Below are 22,731 nucleotides of genomic sequence, written 5' to 3' on the forward strand. Positions count from 1 at the left end.
TACCTTTGGGCGGTTGTCGAGCCCTTGTTACCTGTTCCTTCAGTTGGTGAGCCAACATGTTGGACCAGTTGCATGCTTTGCCTTCTCTGGCCAGTTGGTCCAACGCGATCACCCAACTCTGTGGGAAGGTTTCCGTGCTTTCTTGGCCATACAGTCAACATGCAAAGATGACCAAGTATTGATACGCCTTCCGCAGTATCTTCGTCTTGTAGACCTGGTTGGGTGTCATCCTGAATTTGGCTGGCTCCTTCACCCAGTTCTTCAAAATGTCTCTGGAGTTGGCATTGCTGCTGGGTATGCTGAAGGGAGTCTCCATGATGATCACGGGCTTCGACATCTAATACATCTCATCATAATCCTGTGCCTTGAAGGTAGCAATCTCCATCCCACTGGCACTGCTCAATATCATCGTCTCAGGATTAGTGTGCGAGATGATCCAATGTATCATGTCCGTGCATGGGAGTACAAGATACTTGCATGCAATTTGGTACAAGCCGGACTTGTGGATGTTCACATAGACTTGGCGGTCTTCGAGGTCTTCCCCAAATGTTCTTGCAAATGCATCATTGACCTCTTGCCATTTCAGCGTGATGTCCTTGTCTACAATCAGCTTGATATCTTTATAGATTGGTAGACTTGTAGACAGTCGCTCAACTGCTGCTCCAGTTGCACTTTCGTCGGTGTCTTTTGATCTTGCTCTCTTGGAGGCCATTGATCCTGAACTGGCAAGAGGCGGACGAACACCTGCTAGATCTGGAGACAAAGCGACATGCATGGCAAGAAATTTGCCAGCGAAAACCAAAACAAATTGAGGAATGACATGCAACATACCTGGGGATTGACTGGCAAGGATTGCGCAATTTTTCCTGTGAGGCTGGGAGACTCGCTGCTAGAATTGTGCAAAAGGAAGTCTGGGCTGTCTGGGGAGGCTGGCTGGCTGCTGGAATTGCGCAGTGCCCTATTTAGGCTGGCCTGCTGGAATTGCACAATGCGCAATTTTCTGGGCCAACAGTCATTGTCCCTCAGAATTGTGCAATGCAAGACTGGAGGACAGTCATTGGGTAGAAATGCGCATTTCCTGAGAGGAAGACAGAGCCTTCCTTCTCAAGATTGCGCAATGTTGTCTTGGTGAGGCAGAGTCCGGGCCAAGGCTGCCTAGACCCGTCGACGGGCAACTGAAAGCAAATGTGAATGTGATTGCATGGTGATACTGAGTGTAAGCAGGAGTGAATGATCGTGCATGCAAACAGTGAATGAAAGATTCAGAAAACGGAACAACATGCATGTGGGTGAAGCGAGTCGCCGAATCGACGACCGTTCGTGCAAAACAGTTTCATGCATGCAATAGTAGTGAGATGCTAACGAAAAATGAAACGATGCTAGTACAAGCTAGTATGCATGTAAATGACAACAAGCGTTCACAGAAATCAAGCAAACAACACTCACACAAGCGAAAACACAAAAAGCGACAGAAATGCTGCAAAAGACAAGTTAAGACAACTTACCCGTGAATAGCTGAGCTGGATGTGTCGAAGACTCCTGGATGTGCTGTGGGATGTTAGAGCTCCAAGATCGATGTGAATAAGTGAGATTTGAAGGTCGAATAAGTAAGTTGAGGCTCACGACGCACATGCCACAAATCTAGGAAAAAACGACACTTGGAGGAAAGATTCTAAAAAGATCTTTGCATGTAACCTCTAGTTGCTAAAAATAGCTCCCTAAAATCTAGGGAAGCTTTTTGCATGTTGCTTTTTGTTATTTTGGGAAAAAGAAGCCCATGCATGCAAGTCAAGTTTTCCTAGTCCCAGGTGGAACAGTCAACCCAACTGCACATGCAACAGTCTGCTCAGCTGAGGGAAAAAAATACGCATTTCTGGGAGGGAGCTGGGCTGGCTGCCTAGAGGGATTGCACAATTTCTGGGCAGAGCAGCTCACTGCTACCTAGAATTGTGCAATTTTCTCAGTGAACAGTGACAGGCATATTTGCGCAATTCTGGAGCCCAGCAGGCTAGCAGACATAATTGCGCAATTTCTGGAGGGAAGGCTGGTTGCCCTCCAGAATTGCGCAATTTCTTGAGGGAGCTGCTCAGCCTGTAGCTAGACCAAGTTCAGAGAAACAACCTGTGAGGGGGATGCAACAGGCTCTGATGCACAGGCTGACATTGTGCAAGAAAATCACTGAAGCTTGTGTACTTGACAAGGCAAGACATGCTGTTGTGAAAGGTTGGTAGGGAGGCTCCAAAACGAAGTTAAGGAAAAATTTTGGAGGGTGGTTGTAGCCGTTACAATAAAAAGAAAATGCAACACAATAACATCGTTATTTTTGGACAAATGTCCCCGAAAAACCCAATGCGGGAAAACCGGTGCAACAGATCTGAGGGTTTTATTATTATATAGTAGTAAATCTGAGTACAATTCTTTGGATGCTGAACTAGAAATCCAATACAGAGAGAAACTGGACAAAACAAATAGTGAGATGCTGTCACCCTGTCACTGGAAGAATCTGATTCTGATCACGCTGGATTGGATCCTTTGCGTGGCTTCTGCACAAAATTGCGTAAGCCTCACGCAGTCTCTGCGTCACCCTTGTTGGGAATCATGCTACTCCTTCTTCGGATCCTTTGCTGGCTGGAAACTCCGAATTTTTGCCTGTTGGTTTCACACCCTGGCTCTCGGCTTTTGAAACTCGATTTCCTCGGCCAGAATTCGATGTCCCTCTAAGGCTTGTGTTGCCACTGCATCAGCTCTGCGTGGGCCAACATCTGCCTCTCTTTGGACGTCGTTCTGCCCTCTCTGTCTTGTACTCTCTGGCCCAGGAAAACTTCCCTCTTCCGGATACTATCTTTGCCCCTCACTGTAAAAGATCACTTCGATCACTCCTCTAGCAACTGTTGCCCCGTCCTCTCTGAGATATTCGATCTTCTTGATCTCTCTCGGTGTGTTTTTCAAATGACCCTCAAGCCTCCTTAAATAATATTCTCGTTGACATTCAACAGCCCAAATTAGAAGCTAATCAATGGCTAAGATCATTTCTGCTTGATCCTCGTCTTCTTCTAGAAGTTACACCCATTAATTATTTTAATTTCCTAAGTTTATAATTAGGGACACATTAAAAATAATTAATTATTTTAAATAAAATTCTCTGAGTGGAATTTCCCAAAACGCTTTTTGGGTTCTTTGGAATACATGTGCCCAAGCCTCCCTGCAAAATTTGAGACTTAGAGCACATCCGATGCTACTAGAAACCAATAGGAACCAATCAGCCGCTGGTATAATGATGTATCAACAATATCAGAACTCTTCAACTTCTTGCTAAAGGGTACTGCCATAGATATGTCATCCGTCCTTTTTGATCACAACTTCTTTGCCAAACTTCAAGTAGTATTGTATCCTTCTTAGATCTTATAGCTCCCTCTTTTTTCAGTTAAGGTAAGTAAACTTCTTCCCTTCTATTAAATCTTGTTTTTTTCATGTTGCCATCTAATTGACTTCTTTGATGCGTACTTCAAAGTGCTTTCTCCTTCTTTATTTACATCTATTAAGATTCAGAAAAATCTTTATGCTTTGCTACGTTCTTCCAATTCTTCCATTTGTTAGTCAAGCTTAGATAGTTCCTGTCTTGACCTTGTCCTCACATCAGCATGATGTCATTTCTGTCATCTTCAAGAGCTAGATCTTCTTCTTACAACGGAAATGATTAGTTAGGGTTTTGTTCCTAGGGTTTTCTAATTCAAACCTTTGCTAGGGTTTACAAACTCTAGATGCTTCAATATTTAAAGTCTTCAAGACTTTCCATTTAAGAATTGCAAATTCTACAAGCATACTAATGAGTTAGTTGCAAAACCCTAGAGATGTTATTGACAAGCCATCTATATGTGAGATTTCATTCATAAAAACCTAGTCTTCATATGCAAGGAAAGAATTTGAATGCTAACATAACGATCTCTAATATATCTATACAAACTCCTTTATTATAAATCACTATCTTTCAAAGGAGCATAAGATTGTTAGCTTACTTTTCATGTTCATTTCTAAATGTGATTTCACCATGACCTAGAAGACTTAGCATCATATGCAATATAGTTGACATAGGTCATTAGTTGCAAATGAACAAAAAACATATGTACCTCTTTCAACCTTACCTGCCTATCCTTGTAGTCTTTCTATCGCAGGGATTTGGTTCAAAGATTGTTCGTCTTTATATCATCTTCCTTCTCAGATCTTGTGAACTTAGTGTATCAGATAGGTCAGCTTTGTTGATACTAGTTACTGTTAGTTTTTGTAGCATTAGACATGTGTTCTAGTCTCATTTTGTGTCAGAGAGGCTAAGAACACGAGATCTTAAAAACCCAGAAAAGGTTTCGTGAGATAAGCTTGTGAAACGCCTTAATTAAATTAATTAACCATCATTTAAATTTTTCCTATGTGTAACTTAGGAAAATTGGTTAATTAATAGTAATTAATTAAGGAAAAGTGAGAATGCTCTAGAAAGTCACTCGAATTGAGTTTGAGATGATCTTAGCCATTGATGGAGATCTAATCATGGCCGTTGGTTCACCAACAAGAGATTATAAGAGTAGGTCGATGGGGATGGAGATAGACGCACCAAAGACACATCTAAGGAGAGCGAGTTCCTTGGTAGATCGAGCTATCCAGTTGCAGATGTCGAGCAGGGAAGAAGAGTTCGAGCCAGAAGGAAAGCAGAAGCGAGAGGGAGCAACAACAGTGATTTTCAGTGGATTTCCAATGTCGAAGAGTCATCAGCGAGAGGGCCACATTATTCCTAAGTGAGGCTTTGTAGGGCCTGCGGAAAAGGCTTTAGAAGGCAATTCGATTTAGCTAGAGAGGAGGTCGATTCAGGTGCTAGTGGCCAGAAGATGTTCTAGGAAGCCAAGTGAGTCATCTCTATTGGAAAATGTAACTAGGTTCAGTCTTCATTAAATGTATTTGAGTCATCATGTAATGTACTTGTCAAAAGAATAAAGAAAATAATAATAATTATTATATTATGACTTATTAAAGCATGGGTTCATTCTGTCAATTTTCTTCTGATCCTCCTACTCCGCATGGAGAATCTTCCAGCAATCATCGTGTAAATATGATTAAGTTTGTACCACCTTTTGATTGTTCTTCTGAACAAAGTTACAAGCATGTATCATTTTTTAATGTTCAAGAAGAACTGCTTGTAAATACTGTTGCTCCTACTTCTTCCCGAGGTTTGGGTTTTGTACAACAGTCTGCCATCCCAGCCTACAGAAGAAGTCCTATAGACAAAATTCCCAATTCAATTGAGATTCCCTCTGATGAAGAAATTATTGCCTTTCTAAATATTTTTAAGGGAATAGGACCTTACAATCCAGAAGATGACTGGAGAAAGAAGATGTTCCATTGGGACATCTACACTCATGAGAAAGAACACCTGTATATGCAAGAAGTGCTCCTTTTGGAGAAAAAGATAGAAAAAACTTCAACCAGCAAAATAATGAAGCATGGAAAGAATGGATGAAAACACAAAACCAATGGATATCATTCTATGAATGGTACTATCCCTCTGCAAGTCAGGTTGAAGAATCCTTGATAAAACAATTCAGGAATGAAGCCAAGCAAAAGAAAATCAAAGAGCCTAAAAAATTTGTAGAGAAGAAATTGGAAGAGAATCGTGTTATCATTCCTCCTCCACTCCACACTCCTGTTTTTTCTCCAAAAATCCAGAATATGCTTTCAAAGCCCAATGTCCTGAAATCTTTGATAGCAGTAAGAGCAAAACGAGAAGAGCTAATTAAATCAATATGCTCACAGTTCCATATAAATATGATCAGATCCGGAACTCCTGGAAAGCATAAATGGGAACTCCTTGATGGTTTTGTCCATGAAACAGACACAGAGTTTCCACCTTGGAAAATTTTTGTCATTCGACAGCAGGATGGTAAAATGTATAAGCTTCTTCCTTCCCATCCTGATGATCCCTCACTATCTGCAAAAGAGTCAGTAGCAGCAACCAACTGGACCAATTTGGCTATATCCAGTTTGGAAAAATTTATGAGAAATAAATTTGATTATGTAGAAATAGCCTGCTCAGAAATGAAATTCATGCTTGGTAGAATTCTACAGAAACAGGACTATAATACTGTTTGTTAAAATTACAGTGTGAAGACTCTAGCTGAAAATGATCAAAGCATTGCTCAGAGTCTGGACAAGTTGTCCATATAGACAGACAAAAAGATCCATGAAGCAGCTGTGGCTCATGGAAAAGAACTTGTTAGGGTTAATACTAGCCTTCACATAATGAAAAGACAAGTATGGGTTATTTCCACAGGAGTATAATCTTTGAAGAAGCTTAGTGCAGAGGCCTACAAGTCAAATACTCTATTCTCTGGCCCAAAGCCTTCAGTCCCATACTCAATAACTCCATCAGCGGAAAGCCTGATTAAAGCCCCTAGTGCTATAAACTTTCCACCTCCTAATTCCACACATCCTTACTCTCTATTTGCTAATCCCAACGTCTTTAGCAAAATTCCTTACTCACCAGAAAAACCTTCTGAAGAAAAATTCCCAGAATTCAAAGGAAGTGTTTTTGAATTTCTATTTAGTGAAGGTTCTGAAGAAAAGGATGACCCGGATACAAGCCTTCATAAAATTGAATTGACTCCAGAACTTGAAGACCTTGAAGCTTGTATTAGTAATTTTTCTGCACAAGACAAAGAACAGTTTGGCATTTTAGATTCTGAAGAAAATCTAGAAAATCAAATCAATGCCACTTCATCCAGGTCCAAGTGGAATACTACTTGGAATCCAGCTCTAGACTGACGAGACTTAATGAAGTCTGAATATCATAAGGACTGGACTGCAAATTCCACTTACTCGTGGAATATTGATAATTGCACAGAAGCAGAAGTTATGTCCGTTCTTCATTCCATGTTAGTATGCTACAGGACGTATCTTGCTGGTGACATTGGTCCCGTAAATGCCTGTAGAAGAATTATTGGTGGGTTTGAAGGCACTCTTGATTCCTGGTTGAAAGCTGAAACCTTAAAAGAACCAAATCTTCTTCCCTCTTGGGAACAGTGTGTGATGCTAAATGAAGATGGAACCACCTATATGGATCCTGTTACCCATCTTCCTATGAATAACATGATAGGACGCCTGCTCTATGGGATTACAGTAAATTTCATTGGATTCCCACAAATCACCAATGAAATTACCACAATAAGTCTGCTAGCTATGAAGTTGCATAATATGCAACATTTTGATGAATATTTTAATGAGTTTCTCCACAGGTTGCACACTCTATCTCCAGACTTAATTCTTGAGCCTAAATGGAAAGAGATTTTTGTTGCTTCTCTTCAACAATGGGTCTCTTCGGCCATTGCCAACAAACTTCCAGGGAGATTACAAATTTGGTGTTATCAGGCAAGCAATCAAAGCTGTTATTGTTGAGCTATGCTCTCAGATGAAAATTGCCCGCGCCGCAACCAATCCAAAGAAGCCGCATGGATACCAACAGCTTTGCAAACAATGGCATCTTGGGAAAGCTGGTAATTTTGAGGGGCAAAGAAGAAGGCACAAGCATTCAAAGAAGAATTTCCAGAGTTCCAAAAGCACATCCAAGAGACATTTCAAAAAGAAACCCTACAAACATACTGAAATGTTTTCAAAAGAAAAAGAAATAATATGCTACAACTGCAACAAGAAAGGACATACAGCAAATAGATGTCCTGAGAAGAAAAAAGAATCTTCAAAGAAGAAGATAACATACAGAAACAAGAAAGGAAAGATCAACTTCTTTGATCTTCCGAGCAGTTGTGATGAACTGATATCTTCTGAGTCTGAATCAGAAGATAATTTAAGTCTTTTGTACTTCGATTATTCCTCATCATCTGACGAAGAACTATGCAGGGATCCACATTGCTTAGAATGCAAAGATTGTAGTTGCAGTGATCCAGATGTATGTAACTGCAACACTGTCAGGATGATGAAAATAGATCATGAAGAAACCAGTAGAAATCTTTTCACACAAATGATGGCAGCAACAGATCCTCAGCTAAAAGAAATGTACAAATCATTATTGATGGATCATCTTAAGCAAGTACCCTCGGGTTCAAAGAACTTGCCACACAAAGGGTATGTTCCTCCTGCCTCTTTGTTCTCAGTCGAAGCCTTGACCAGACAGTTTAAAAATGAAGACTTTGGAGAAGATTTGCCACAGACACTCCCGAGTATACACCAGGCCATAAAGGAACTGAGAAAAATAGTGAAAGAAAATAAGAGGTTATGCATAGAGAATCATAGAGATCTGTCTGTGAGATTGATGCATGCAAATACAGCCTCCACAACTTCCACATCACAAAATCCTCCAGTATCAAGAAAATTAGAGAATTGGACATTCCATCCGAATCCAATCTCTGAACAAATAAATCAAACTCCCAACACAGATGATGAAGAAGAAACATGCAGAATGGGGTTGGGATGCAATATGGTTAATAAAGATGTGATGTACTGCGTCAAGATGAAGGTAAAGATTGGAACCCAGTATGAATACTGGAAGGTGTTAATGGATACTGGTTCTAGATTGAATATTGTAAGCGACACAGTGGTCAGCGCACATTTGAGAAGACCAACTGCCTGTCCCAGAGTCACCACGGCCAATGGAGACATTATTACAAAAACAGAAGCAGAAATAGATGTATTTCTGACTGAAGACATTGGAGTACGACTTGTATGTCCAATAGTTCCAGGAATGGATTGTGCTATGTATCTTGGAACACCCTTTTTCCAGAATTTCGACAAGCATGGAGCCAAGCTAGATACTGCTACTCAAAGGTATGGTTACTTTGTCAGCCTGAATGGTAAAGAGATATTCTTTCCGTTTATAAATTCAAATTCACCCAATAGGCTAAAAAGAATAGAAAGATTGGAAGGCCTATTAGCAAAAATGGAATTAAAGAAAGAATCTCTAAAAACAGAAGAGCTCCTAGATAATGGGAAATATGCCAAGGAAATAGCGGATATCACCGTTAAGTTTAAAGAATGTTGCTCAGATGATCCAAACGCATTCTGACATATTCACAAACATGAAGTTGAGCTTCCCCTAAAAGCAGATTTCAGTGGAAAGCTCAAGAGATCTAAAGCGATAGCCATGAATCAAGAACAACTAAAGATGTGTAAAGAAGAAATTAGAGATCTTTTAAAGAAAGACCTAATAAGAAAGAGTAAGAGCCCTATTGCATGCTTTGCCTTTTATGTTAACAAACACTCTGAGATTGCTAGAGGCAAACCCAGGCTAGTTGTAAACTATAAGCCTCTAAACAACATTCTTGATTATGATGCCTATCCTCTGCCAAAACCATCTCTACCATTTTGGCCCAAATATCCAAATCAAAGATTTTTTCAAAATTTGATCTCAAGTCAGGATTTTGGCAGGTTGGAATAAAAGAAGCTGAGAAATGGAAGACAACTTTTTCAGTACCAGAGGGCTATTATGAGTGGAACATCATGCCTTTCGGCTTGATCAATGCACCCTTTGCATTCCAGAGAATCATGGACGAAACATTTGAAGGTATGGATGATTTTCTGAAGAAATATATTGATGATCTGTTAATCCATTCTGATAATATTCCAGATCATATTAAACATTTGAAGATTTTCTTAAGAAGAGTTAAAGAAATGGGAATTGTCCTATCAGCATAAAAAATGAAACTCTTCAAAACCATGATAGATTTTTTGGGATACAATATCCAATATGGTTCATACAGTGTCATCCAGAGAAGTTTAAATTTTGTGGACCATTTCCCAGATGAAATAACTGATAAAAATCAGTTGCAGAGATTTCTTGGGAGCTTAAACTACATTTCTAAATTCTTGAAGCATTGTGCCCAAGAAAGAAAATTGTTAAATAAAAGACTCCAGAAGGTACCAATACCCTGGAATGAAGACTGCACTCAAGCAGTTAGAAGAATAAAAGACAGAGTCAAGAATATTCAGCCTCTGTCTCCCATAAGAGAAGAATGGAGAAAAATCATAATGACCGATGCTAGTCAAGCCGGTTGGGGAGTAGTGTTATGTCAAGAAAACCATGATAGCAAGAACTCCAGCAGCAAGAAAGAAATAGAAGCATGCCAATATGCATTAGGTCTCTGGGCCAAGAACCAGCTGAATTGGTCCAGCTTAAAGAAGGAATTGAGAGCGGTCTGCCTTGGAATTGCAAAGTTTAAAGACTTTGTTATTTATACAAAATTCACAGTTAGAACAGACTGCCAGGCCTTAAAATATGCTATCCACAAATGTGAATTTGAAGATGCAGCAATGGTAAGATGGGTAATGCAGTTGAGTCAATACACCTTCGATATAGAATTTGTCTCCAGTGATAAAAATAGTTTTGCTGACATGCTAAGCAGAGAATTCCTATCAGAACATTCAATTCTTGCCTTATCATGCAATTTCATTAGGAGAAATGAGAACACTGTGGAAATTGAAACCCCGTCAAGTTGGGTTAGCTATGACTTGGAAACTCCATTGTTGGTTCATGATGCCAATTGGGTCCCAATAAAAGAAATCAGATACAGAATAGGGATTCCTTATTTGTGGAATGAAACAATGCAGGATGAAATGAATGCTGAAGCACTGGAAGCATTAGATTATTTGGTATACATTGGAAGCATCACTTTTATCCTGGACAGAGATGAAGATGATGATGACCTAATAGAAAGCTGTCATATAGCCCTCCGCAAGTTCAACAATCATCTCCATCGAAATGATTTTGATGAAGATAGACAAAAGGAAGCATTTTTCTCATGCATGAATCTCCAAAATTATGCTTCTAATCTATTTCATTCCTTGTCATTTACTTTTCTTTATGAAGGTTGGACAGTGGAAGCAATGGAAGCTGAAGATCCTGTTCCTGAATGGTTTCATGAATGGTGGAAAATCTATGGATTATCTGCTTTAGTGATAAAACCATATTCTCTGCACCTGCTAAAGATTTACGGATTCAGTGAACCTACAACTCATCAGTCAGGGACCGTATACAAATCTGTGGAAAATATTGCCGACATTGAAGACATTCATTTCCTAAATGGAGTGAGAAGGTGCGGTCATGTTAGATGGTTTGTCACAAACCATTACAAAGCAAGGACAATCAATGACAACATCAATTATGAAGATTTCCATGATCAAATAAATCCGGAATCAAATCCTTTTGAGAATATCAACTTTTAGAACCTTCAGACAGTCATCCATCACAAGTGTGGGAATCCGAAAAAGAAGTGCGGGTCCAGTATTTCTCAAATCACCTGATCGAAAGACTTCGATATCAAGACTATTCTCATCCCCAGATTAGACATTATGTGATTTGATTGTGTTGTCTTTCCAGCCGACTTTGGTGTTGGACGAGCTTTCGTGGGTTCACTCGTTCATGAACCTCCACTGTGTAAAATCTAGAGTACAATAATAGAGATCATATGTCTTGATTCTCTACTTCACTTTAAATCTAATCTATGTCCTAGATTCGGTCCCCATATGCTCGAATCTAGTTTGGTACGCATCTACTTTCGGTGTTACACGGATGTTTGTCCCCCTAAAGTTCTATAAATAAAAAGAACTGTAAGGTAAGGCTCATTCGGAGGAGCACATTCAGAGAGAGAGAAGTCTAGGGTAGATAAGTCTGTCTAAGCTTGAATTCCCTGCTCTGCATCTGCGAGAAATTTTCTTGATCTGCGTGCATCACGGAGTTTGGGTTTTAAATCTATAAGTCTGTGTCTATAAGTTAGTTTTCTGGTCTCAGCCTGCATGCATGCCAGGTAGCCTACGGATTTCTTATCATGCTTGGGTCGTAAGGTTTTAGGTCAAATTCCCCATTGAGGACTTCTAGGATTTATTCTGAGTTAACAGAGTCATTGTACTTTTAAAGAGACACTTCATGGGCTTTTGAATCATGTAAAAAGGTATAGTATTGAGTCAAAAATGAAATATGTTGCCTCCACACCAAGTAGGCCTTAAGATGATCAAGTCGGCCTCAAGAAAGGCTATTCGACCTCAGCTAAAGGCTATAAATGAAGTAGTTCGAATTCCATTTGGAGGACATCAACTCAAGAAAGTTCGATATCTCTTTGAAGCTGGGAAAAAGTGTGAAGTAAAGGAGGAAAGCAAAAGGAGTGCGGGTTTGGTCTAGGAGAAGGAAGGAAGGAAAATCGAAGTTTTGGTGCATCTCTCTCTCTCTCTCTCGTGCCCTAGATTGGAAGATCGAAGTTCTCTTGTTGATGTCGTAGCCAGTTGCTGCATGTTGTTTCTGCTAGGTAAGAGTATAGGTCGAAGTTGCTATTGTTGGATGTTGCTGCGTCAGGAAGTTGTATTGGGCCAAGATCGAAGTTTCTAAGTGAAGATCGAAGTCTTTCAGTGAAGATCGAAGTCTCCAAAGCAAGGTCAAAGTTGTTAGGTCCAAGAAAGTGTTGCTATTGCTGCTGTTGCTGCCAGGACAAGTGGGATCACCTGAAAAGGAAGAAGAAAGCTGACTTGGTGTGGAGGAAAGTTTGTGTCAAGGTCTAGAGTCTTGGAATATCTCAGGAAAACTATTGAAGGAAGAATTACTGACTGGGTTTTCCCCTAGAGAGGGGTTTTTCCTTGGCTGTGTGCCTATATCTGGTGTCCATTGATTTATGTGCTATTGCTTTGGTAATTGCTTGATGAACTAAAAGTAAAGAAGATATAAAGAAACCTAATGAGAAATCAAGAGCATCACAAGTAATTATCAAGTATAAGAAAATCGTTTTGCCTTTTTGGTTTTCTAACATGGTACAAATCTTTGGTGAAGAAAGAAGAAAAATGCAGTCTCAAGCACTTGATCAAGGAATCATTCAAAAGTATTATTCAAGGGAAGAAGTCTACTATCTTCAAGGACAATGTCTAACACAATCAAGGGAGAGAACAAACTTGAAGGAGCCTCAAACTACAGATCTTGGAAAAAGAGGATTGGCCTCATCCTTGAAAAGAACAAGGTACTAGACTTAGTCAAAGGAAAAGTAAAGAAGCCTACAGATGACTCCAGTGATGCTGATAAAGTAAAGTTCAGAGAATTGGAATTAGTGGCCATGACTCTAATGGTAGAAGGAATAAAGGACAACCTTGTCCCATTTATAGCCAACATTAATCATGCTAAAGAAGTGTATGAGGCCTTGTCAAAGTTATTCATTATTCAGAACATTGGTTAAGTAGCAAGCTTGAAGAATGAACCAAGACCACAAAGATGACTAAAGAAGATACAATGGGCTCCTTCTTTGTAAAGATAGCAAGAATCAGAGATGATATTTTGGCCATTGATGAAATTGTTCCAGACAAAGAACTTGTGATCACTGCTCTATTAGGATTACCACGTACTTGGGGTGCATTTGCTGCAGGACTCAACAGTTGGAAGGAAGTTCCCACTTTTGAAGAACTATGGACTGCTTGCAGTCAAGAAGAATTAAGGATGTCATTAGTTGCCAATCCTGATGGAGTTTCAAATGCCTACACTGCTCAACGCAAAGTAAACTTCAAGAATCGAAAGGACTGAAGAGGAAGGTAGACATGTCCAAAGTAGAATGCTATCAATGTCATAAGAAGGGTCACTATAGGAGTGACTGTCTCGATAATCCAAGAAATAAGAAGAGAGAAAGAGATAAAGCCAATATTGCTGAAGAAGAAGACCTAAAGAAAGCCAAACCCGAAGAATCTGATATAAGGGACTTACACTACTAAGTCCTTTGCTTCTAGTCTTAGATATTCTATTTTGTATTTTTGATGTTTAGTATTTTTAGGTTTTAACATGTTTTTGGAAAAGAGATTTTTATTGTTTTTATAAGCTTATAGGTATCCCTCAAGCTTTGGAGGGAGCCCTCAACATCTCCCAAAGATAAGTATCTCATTTCCTTTTTAGTTTTTGGTTTCATGTACTCATTTAAGTTTTGGTTGTATTAAATACTAATCACCATTCTCCCTTTATTGTCTTAATTAGAAAAACATCTGCTATATCCTCAAGGAGTATGAAAGAGGGCCTCCCAAGACAAGGTTTGTCAAGAAACAAAGGTATGCCTTAAAGAATTATAATGATTCTTGTTTTGGGTGATTCATCATTTGATAAATCTACCCTCCTTATATCCTTGATTGTTCTTATAGAACCCTAAACAGGTTCTTTGGAAAACCCTAACCTAAGGGTATGAATCATGATAATGTTAATGTTTGAAACCCTAAAACTGCTTAGGGTTATTGGGAAATGTTATTTGAAGTTTTTGTTGATGATGTCATGTTTGGGGTTTTGATATGATCGTGAAAACCCTAAATTGTTAGGGTTGAAATGGTGTTGTCTGAAATCCTGAATCTTTGAAGTATCGGTGTAGTAAGGTTGCTTTGCCATGTTATGAAACCCTAGATCTTTAGGGTTTGGTTGGGCCAATAAGCAAGTCCTTTGTTACGTATTTAAAGATCCTAGGAATGAAACCTTAGGTATATATGTGTGTGTGTGTGTGTCCATTGGTTGAAACCCTAGCTTGGTCTAGGTTAGTGTCTATCTAATGTATTAATGTTGTCTGTGATATGATATGCTTATCCCTGATAATGAATTCCTAGATATGTGTGTTTACCCAATTATTGATGGTCACAAGTCTTATAGTTTAATCTAAGCTCTTGACTGAATTTGATATTCTAGATGATTATTGAATTGAGACTTCTGTGATCCATATCAATTGTTTGAGGAATCTTCGGCGAAAATCACATAGAAAAGTTTTTGTCGACGCGTTTCGAACCAGCCAGTGTGGTTCATCGTCAGGACAAGTTGAATGAGCAGAAAAACTTTTGTCGACGCGTTTCGAACCAGCCAGTGTGGTTCATCGTCAGGTCAAGTTGAATGAGCAGAAAAACTTTTGTCGACGCGTTTCGAACCAGCCAGTGTGGTCCATCGTCAGGACAAGTTGAATGAGCAGAAAAACTTTTGTCGACGCGTTTCGAACCAGCCAGTGTGGTTCATCGTCAGGACAAGTTGAATGAGCAGAAAAACTTTTGTCGACGCGTTTCGAACCAGCCAGTGTGGTTCATCGTCAGGACAAGTTGAATGAGCAGAAAAACTTTTGTCGACGTGTTTCAAACCAGCTAGTGTGGTTCATCGTTAGGACAAGTTGAATGAGCAGAGAAACTTTTGTCGACGTGTTTCGAAGCAGCCAGTGTGGTTCATCCTCAGGACAAGTTGAATGAGCAGAAAAACTTTTGTCGACGCGTTTCGAACCAGCCAGTGTGGTTCATCGTCAGGACAAGTTGAATGAGCAGAAAAACTTTTGTCGACGCGTTTCGAACCAGCCAGTGTGGTTCATCGTCAGGACAAGTTGAATGAGCAGAAAAACTTTTGTCGACGCGTTTCGAACCAGCCAGTGTGGTTCATCGTCAGGACAAGTGGAATGAGCAGAAAAACTTTTGTCGACGCGTTTTGAACCAGCCAGTGTGGTTCATCGTCAGGACAAGTTGAATGAGCAGAAAAACGTTTGTCGACGCGTTTCTAACATGGTACAAATCTTTGGTGAAGAAAGAAGAAAAATGCAGTCTCAAGCACTTGATCAAGGAATCATTCAAAAGTATTATTCAAGGGAAGAAGTCTACTATCTTCAAGGACAATGTCTAACACAATCAAGGGAGAGAACAAACTTGAAGGAGCCTCAAACTACAGATCTTGGAAAAAGAGGATTGACCTCATCCTTGAAAAGAACAAGGTACTAGACTTGGTCAAAGGAAAAGTAAAGAAGCCTACAGATGACTCCAGTGATGCTGATAAAGTAAAGTTCAGAGAATTAGAATTAGTGGCCATGACTCTAATGGTAGAAGGAATAAAGGACAACCTTGTCCCATTTATAGCAAACATTAATCATGCTAAAGAAATGTATGAGGCCTTGTCAAAGTTATTCACTATTCAGAACATTGGTTAAGTAGCGAGCTTGAAGAATGAACCAAGACCACAAAGATGACTAAAGAAGATACAATGGGCTCCTTCTTTGTAAAGATAGCAAGAATCAGAGATGATATTTTGGCCATTGATGAAATTGTTCCAGACAAAGAACTTGTGATCACTGCTCTATTAGGATTACCACGTACTTGGGGTGCATTCGCTGCAGGACTCAACAGTTAGAAGGAAGTTCCCACTTTTGAAGAACTATGGACTACTTGCAGTCAAGAAGAATTAAGGATGTCATTAGTTTCCAATCCTGATGGAGTTTCAAATGCCTACACTGCTCAACGCAAAGTAAACTTCAAGAATCGAAAGGACTAAAGAGGAAGGTAGACATGTCCAAAGTAGAATGCTATCAATGTCATAAGAAGGGTCACTACAGGAGTGACTGTCTCGATAATCCATTTTTTATTTATTACTAACTAATATTTTCGAAATTATTTTATTTTACATAAACTTTTAATTTATATTCATTAATATATTTACATCATTTATATATTAATTCTAACATTGTCCCTTACATTTTAATTTTAATATTAATAACCAATAAAATTTTCTTTTTAAAATTAATTAAAATAATAAAATGAATAATTTTTTTTTATATATATTAATATTAATTGACCCTTTATCTGAGTCAATCTAGCCGTTATCCAGTCAATTCTAGCTGTTGGTTGTTAACCGTTAAGTCATGGGATTCTCTGCCCTATCTATTTAATGTGCTTAGTGAGATCTGCTCATTCAACTTGTCCTGACGATGAACCACACTGGCTGGTTCGAAACGCGTCGACAAAAGTTTTTCTATGTGATTTTCGCCGAAGATTCCTCAAACAATTCTAGATGATGCTGATAAATCTAGGGTTTTGCAGCTAAACCCTTGTAGTAGTTAAATTCTATAGTATGTGTGATATGACAATCTGGAATCTATCTATATAGTAATTGTTGAGATTGTGCAAATATGAAATCTATGGTGTACATCAAACCCTAGTAGAAGCTAGTTGTTTTGCTGTGATCAGTTTTGATTGTTGAAGCTCATGTATAAAATCTAGGATATGTATGAAATCCTAGTGAGGAATCTAACATATGAGTTCTGAAAGTTGTTAGATTAATTGATCTAATTTGTTTCTAGGGTTTGCTATATGAAAGAACTTGTCATGTCATTGAAAGAATATTGAAACGCTAGATATAATGAGTTTGATATCTTGATGAGCTGTGGATGTGACTTAGGGTTTGTAACAAAACTTGGGCAAGAAGTTGAAGTATTAAAGTGTATCTCTTCCTGATTATGTTAGTAAAGTCTAATGCTTTCGTTATTATAAATTTTTGATATGGCTAACTTCATGCTTCTATAGTTTTGGTTGTACTTGCTATCTAAGTTGTGCAGGTATATAATCTTCAAAATGGTGAAGTTGTTTGTAAAGTAAAGTTGATGTGTTAAGCATGATGTAAATGGTGATGGTAATGATAACTCTAATGAGATGAATGGAAGCCATGAAAGATTCTCCGATGTCGAAAAGAAGAAGTTGGTCTCCCTAGGTTAAGAGGGAGCTCGGATAGAAGAGATCTCCCTGAGATTAAGAGGGAGCTTGGATAGAGGAAAGCTCCCGGGTTGAGAGGGAGGGCATAACATAGTTTTGTTTGGAGAATGCATTTTGAAGGATATATTGCTGTATATGAAGTAGGAAAGGAGAGTGTATGATTGAGGAATCTTCTATCAAAGATTTGGTTGATAGTCCTACTGTGTTGAGAAGCAATATCCGTTGTCTAAAAGACCTCGAAGGTTTGTATTTGATTATGTACATATGAAAATATATTATTAATTGGGGTTGTGTTTGTACAGGTAAACCTCTCGAAGTTTTGATAGCATGCTGGTTACTGATCAGTTTGATTGGGAGAGATTTGTTGTCCTTGATCTGCTGGATCAAGGAGTGTTGAGGCTTTGTGAGTGAAGCATTGCTTGGGAGGACATCTGGCCGACACTTTGTGTTGATGTCTAGTTCTCGAAGTAGAAAAGGTGGCGTTGGTCATTGAGCTTTGACATGCACTTGAATCTTTTGGTTGATGGTTAGCAAGTAAGCCTCATGGTACCTGTTGTAGCTATTTCTTACACCAAAGAAAGCTACATTTTTTTTTTAAATCTGCGAGTTTGTTTTCTAGCAAAAGGGTACATATTCTCATGACTAAAGGATGCATAGATAAATTCTTGGTTTAATTTTAATAATATTTTTTATATTATAAATGAGTTTAATTTTATAGAAATATTATTTTTTATAAATTTATTAATTTTTAATATAAAATTATTATTATAAATTTTAAAAGGACAAAAAAAGGGTGCATGCCCATCCTCCAAGTTATCAAACTATTATGAAGTGTCAAACCAAGTCAAAATCCATCGAGCATCAAGTCACAAGTCAAATCGAAAAAGTCAAAATTAAATATATGCCCCCACCCCGCACTTAACTATTAAACCACCCTAATCTTTCATGCCTCGAGATATGTGCAAATTTAAATCAATGGTTATTGATGGATTTCGGGGGGGGGGGGGGGGTGGCGGCGCTAGCCTTTTCGATTTTTAACTTACCCCCTCCGAAAAGCAATTCCATCTTTACTGCTTTTTACAATTGTCAAGTTCTAGTTCACTTCACCCCCCCCCCCCCCTTCCTAAACCCCTTACTACCTACCCCCTCCCTCCCCGAAATCCATTATTTACGATAATTTAAATCTTATGATATATGGCGGGAAGGTCATTGGTTCCATTTGATTAATCGAATTTCTCTGGAGTTGGAGCTTGGATTGATATGTCTATGAAATAAATTTTCAGATGAAAGACCTAGTAAAAAGAGATTGAGGTCAAAGGATATTTTTATAGGTCATCCATTTAAGTAAATGAGGTTACAGGTGAAAGCAAAAGGAGGCCAGTAAAAACATTTTTTTTACAGAGAATAAAGACGTTTTTTTTTTGCTATGGTATAAAGAGGATATATGCAGGCGACATAGATTTGGATAAATAATAATCCAAAAGTTTTACAGGAGTAAAAAGACAAAGTAAAAAATACTTTACCAACCATGGCCAAGCAAGACATGGTTTTTAAAATCCATGGGGAGGAAATCAATCAATGGTTTTTATAAATATGTTTATGAATTCATTTATTCATCAATATATTAATTCATGGCAAAACAACATATGGTTTCCAAAACCTTAGGAAGGAAATTAGTTGATGGTTTTATGAAATATGTTTATGAATTGTAATTATCCATAAATGTATAAATTCAGGGAAAAACAAGACATAGATTTCCAATCAAGACATGATTTCAAACAATGGATGGATTTACGGGATGCAATTATTTGAGGAGATATTTTGAGAATTTCATTTAGGAAATTCATGAAAATAGAGAAATATGAAATTCATTTACAGAATATTTGAATTTTTTTTATAAAAATACTTTCATCCAAAATATTTTACAACAATGGTGAAGCATTGTCAAAAAGTGACATAAAATCATTAGTCAAATTCAAGCATTGGAGGTTCAAAGGACACCTAGCAAAACAGATCAGTCAACTGGATTATAGACATGATTTTAACATTTGAAGGAGGAGGAAGATCAACAGTCATTCCTATTCAGATTTAGAGGCAGAGATATCAACATTGAAAAGACACCTAGCAGTAGAAGATCAACAAAATGGGATCAAAGTGCAGTTTTCAAGCAGACAGTTTGAGAAGCTCAAAAGTTCAAGGCAGAAGACTTGCAAACAACTCAAAGTTGCCAGCACATAAATTAGAGATTTTTATTTATTGTTCATGATTTTATTCCAGAAATATTGTAACAGTTTAGGAGATATTTATTCTATATATTGTTTCATTTGTAACGTAAAAGGGTTGGCTTTTGATGCCAAGACCTGGTCACTTTGAAAAACTTTTATTATAGAAATCCTAATCAAAGTATTCTAGTTCTGGTTTTTGACAGAAATTGTGTTTCCTATATGTTTTTATAGTGCTTTCATACTCATTTCTGCACATGTTTAAAGTAACATAGGCGATCTGGGTAAGAAGAGATTGAGTATCAATCTCTCTGAAATCCCCTGCAAAGTTATAATCATTTACAGAGATTAATTAATAGGACTGTCTGTCTTGGTTAATTCCTCTACATCTGTTAATTGTTGCCTTTTGTCATCTCTTGAATGTGTCTTGTTTGGCTGTAGAAACCCTCTACACACATTGAAATTTGCTTGGTTGATTAAGTATTCAGTATGACTGCTTAATTATCACGAATTCCCTTATATTCTTTTGTCAAATTCTTTAAAAATCATGTTATTCTGTCAGGATGGATGTTGGCACTTTGACCAAGGACTCTGTAAGAGGGGTATTCATTCATAAACAGAGATTGGACAATCATCAACAACCACCCAAAATTAAATCATAAATATGGCCATTGTGCTTCATAGGCTGCTGTCTAGTGACAGTGAACAACGTTAAACAAAGCCTCGTAACAATTGAGGGAGTCCCCTCTGGTTCAAGGGCCAACTTGAACCTAAAGACTGGTCGAGTTGGTTTCTCAGCATAGTTTTTGCAGCTGAGAACTGCCTACGAGAAACAAGTACAACAATATCTAAAGAGGCTGAAAGCTTGAGTACATCTTAGTCCCACTTGGATAGATTCCTTGGTCAGGAATCTAGTCCATGGCATTGTGGTGCCTGAAATTCTTCTTGGTTCATATAGTTGAGATCTTCTTTATACTTGTATATGATGAATACCTCCCTAGTTAAGAGGGAGTGTTGGAAAATGTAACTAGGTTCAGTCTTCATTAAATGTATTTGAGTCATCATGTAATGTACTTGTCAAAAGAATAAAGAAAATAATAATAATTATTATTATTATGACTTATTAAAGCATGGGTTTCATGCTTGGGTCATCATGTTTTAGGTCAAAGTCCCCATTGAGGACTTCTAGGATTTATTCTGAGTTAATAAAGTCATTGTACTTTTAAAGAGACCTTTCTTGGGCTTTTGAATCATGTAAAAAGGTTTAGTATTGAGTAAAAAATGAAATATGTTGCCTCCACATCAATTCGGCCTTAAGATGATCAAGTTGGCCTCAAGGAAGGCTATTCGACCTCACCTAAAGGCTATAAATGAAGCAATTCGAATTCTCTTTGACACTGGGAAAAAGTGTGAAGTAAAGGAAGAAAGCAAAAGGAGTGCGAGTTTGGTCTAGGAGAAGGAAGGAAGGAAAATCGAAGTTTTGGTGTGTGTGTGTGTCTCTCTCGTGCCCTAGATTGGAAGATCGAAGTTCTTCTGTTGATGTCGTAGCCAGTTGCTGCATGTTGCTGCTGCTAGATCAGAATATAGGTCGAAGTTGCTATTGTTGGATGTTGTTGCCTCAGGAAGTTGTATTGGGCCAAGATCGAAGTTTCTAAGTGAAGATCGAAGTCTCCAAAGCAAGGTCGAAGTTGTTGGGTCCAAAAAAGTGTTGCTACTGCTGCTGCTGCTTCCAGGTCAAGTAGGATCATCTGCAAAGGAAGAAGAAGGCTGACTTGGTGTGGAGGAAAGTTTGTGTCAAGGTCTAGAGTCTTGGAATATCTCAGGAAAACTATTGAAGGAAGAATTACTGACTAGGTTTTCTCCTAGAGAGGGGTTTTGCCCTGGCTGTGTGTCTATATCTAGTGTCCATTGATTTATGTGCTATTGCTTTGGTAATTGCTCGATGAACTAAAAGAAAAGAAGATATAAAGAAACCTAATAAGAAATCAAGAACATCACAAGTAATTATCAAAAATAAGAAAATCTTTCTGGCTTTATGATTTTCTAACAATCTCTAGTGGTTGAGTTGGGCAGAACGACAGAATCAGAGCAGCGCCATAGGCAGTGCGAATAGAGCATGCGCAGAGTTGACGTAGGGGTTTCAAGTAGCCCAGACAGAGCCAATTTCGGAGTTGAGAATAGTTGTCGTCTGAGACAAATTGACTCACTAATATTTTGGCCAGATTATTTTGCTGGAGGATTGTTAGTTTGGGCATCCAGATATTGTACTCAGATTTTGCTGCTGCATATAATAAATAACCCTCATCTGCTGCACCTGTTCTCCCAGTTGGGTTTTTCTGGGGACTTTTGTCCAAAAACATTCGTGTCATTTTTATTTTGTGTGTGTTCTATTTTCTTAGTTCCAGTTTATTTTCCGCAGTGCAATTTTATTGTGAAGAAATTGTAGTGTGATTTATTCGTTATTTGCCGTAAGAAATAAACTGCATAATTAATCAGTTAGAAAAATAAATTCTAGTTGCTGCATTTCAAGGAAATTGTCACAGTTACAAGTCTTACATTACATTATGAAGACCGACACTAGTTACAACTTCAACAACTTGAACCTTGGTTGAATAAATGAAAGGTGTGTGAGATTATGTTGCACTTTTTTTGAACAACTTCCTCTTATCATGATGTGAAAAGTGTGGTCTTCCCCAATTTTGGAGTTTTGCATTGCAGTGTATGTGGTTTACAACATTCTGAAGAATCCTCTTGCTAAACAACTTGCTTGTGTGGGCAAAATGGCCCACAAAAGACGAATGATGTCTATGCTGATTTGAACCTTGTGTATGGAATATGAGCACCCCCACTTAACCATCAAACCAAGACCCTATTGACAATTAAGAGATACATTCAGGCGTCTATTCATAGGGAACCTTTAATTTCTTGCATCCTCCTCTATATATGGGCCTTTAGCGTGATTAGGATACATTTCTTCCTCCAAATTTGACCATTAGAATGCATTCAAATGGTTATA

At 38.3% G+C, this 22,731-nt stretch overlaps 1 protein-coding gene across 4 annotated transcripts in view; it reads left to right on the top strand.

Annotated features, from left to right (window-relative positions):
- Nucleotides 1-22,731, top strand: part of LOC149230308 (polyadenylate-binding protein-interacting protein 12-like) — a 107,403-nt gene that overhangs the window by 33,964 nt on the left and 50,708 nt on the right. The gene's annotated exons all lie outside the window — the stretch shown is intronic.

This window comes from Pinus tabuliformis, chromosome J (genome assembly GCF_031772625.1).
Source record: "Pinus tabuliformis cultivar Carrire ecotype Pingquan chromosome J, CPIR1, whole genome shotgun sequence".
Classification (NCBI taxonomy): Eukaryota; Viridiplantae; Streptophyta; class Pinopsida; order Pinales; family Pinaceae; genus Pinus; species Pinus tabuliformis.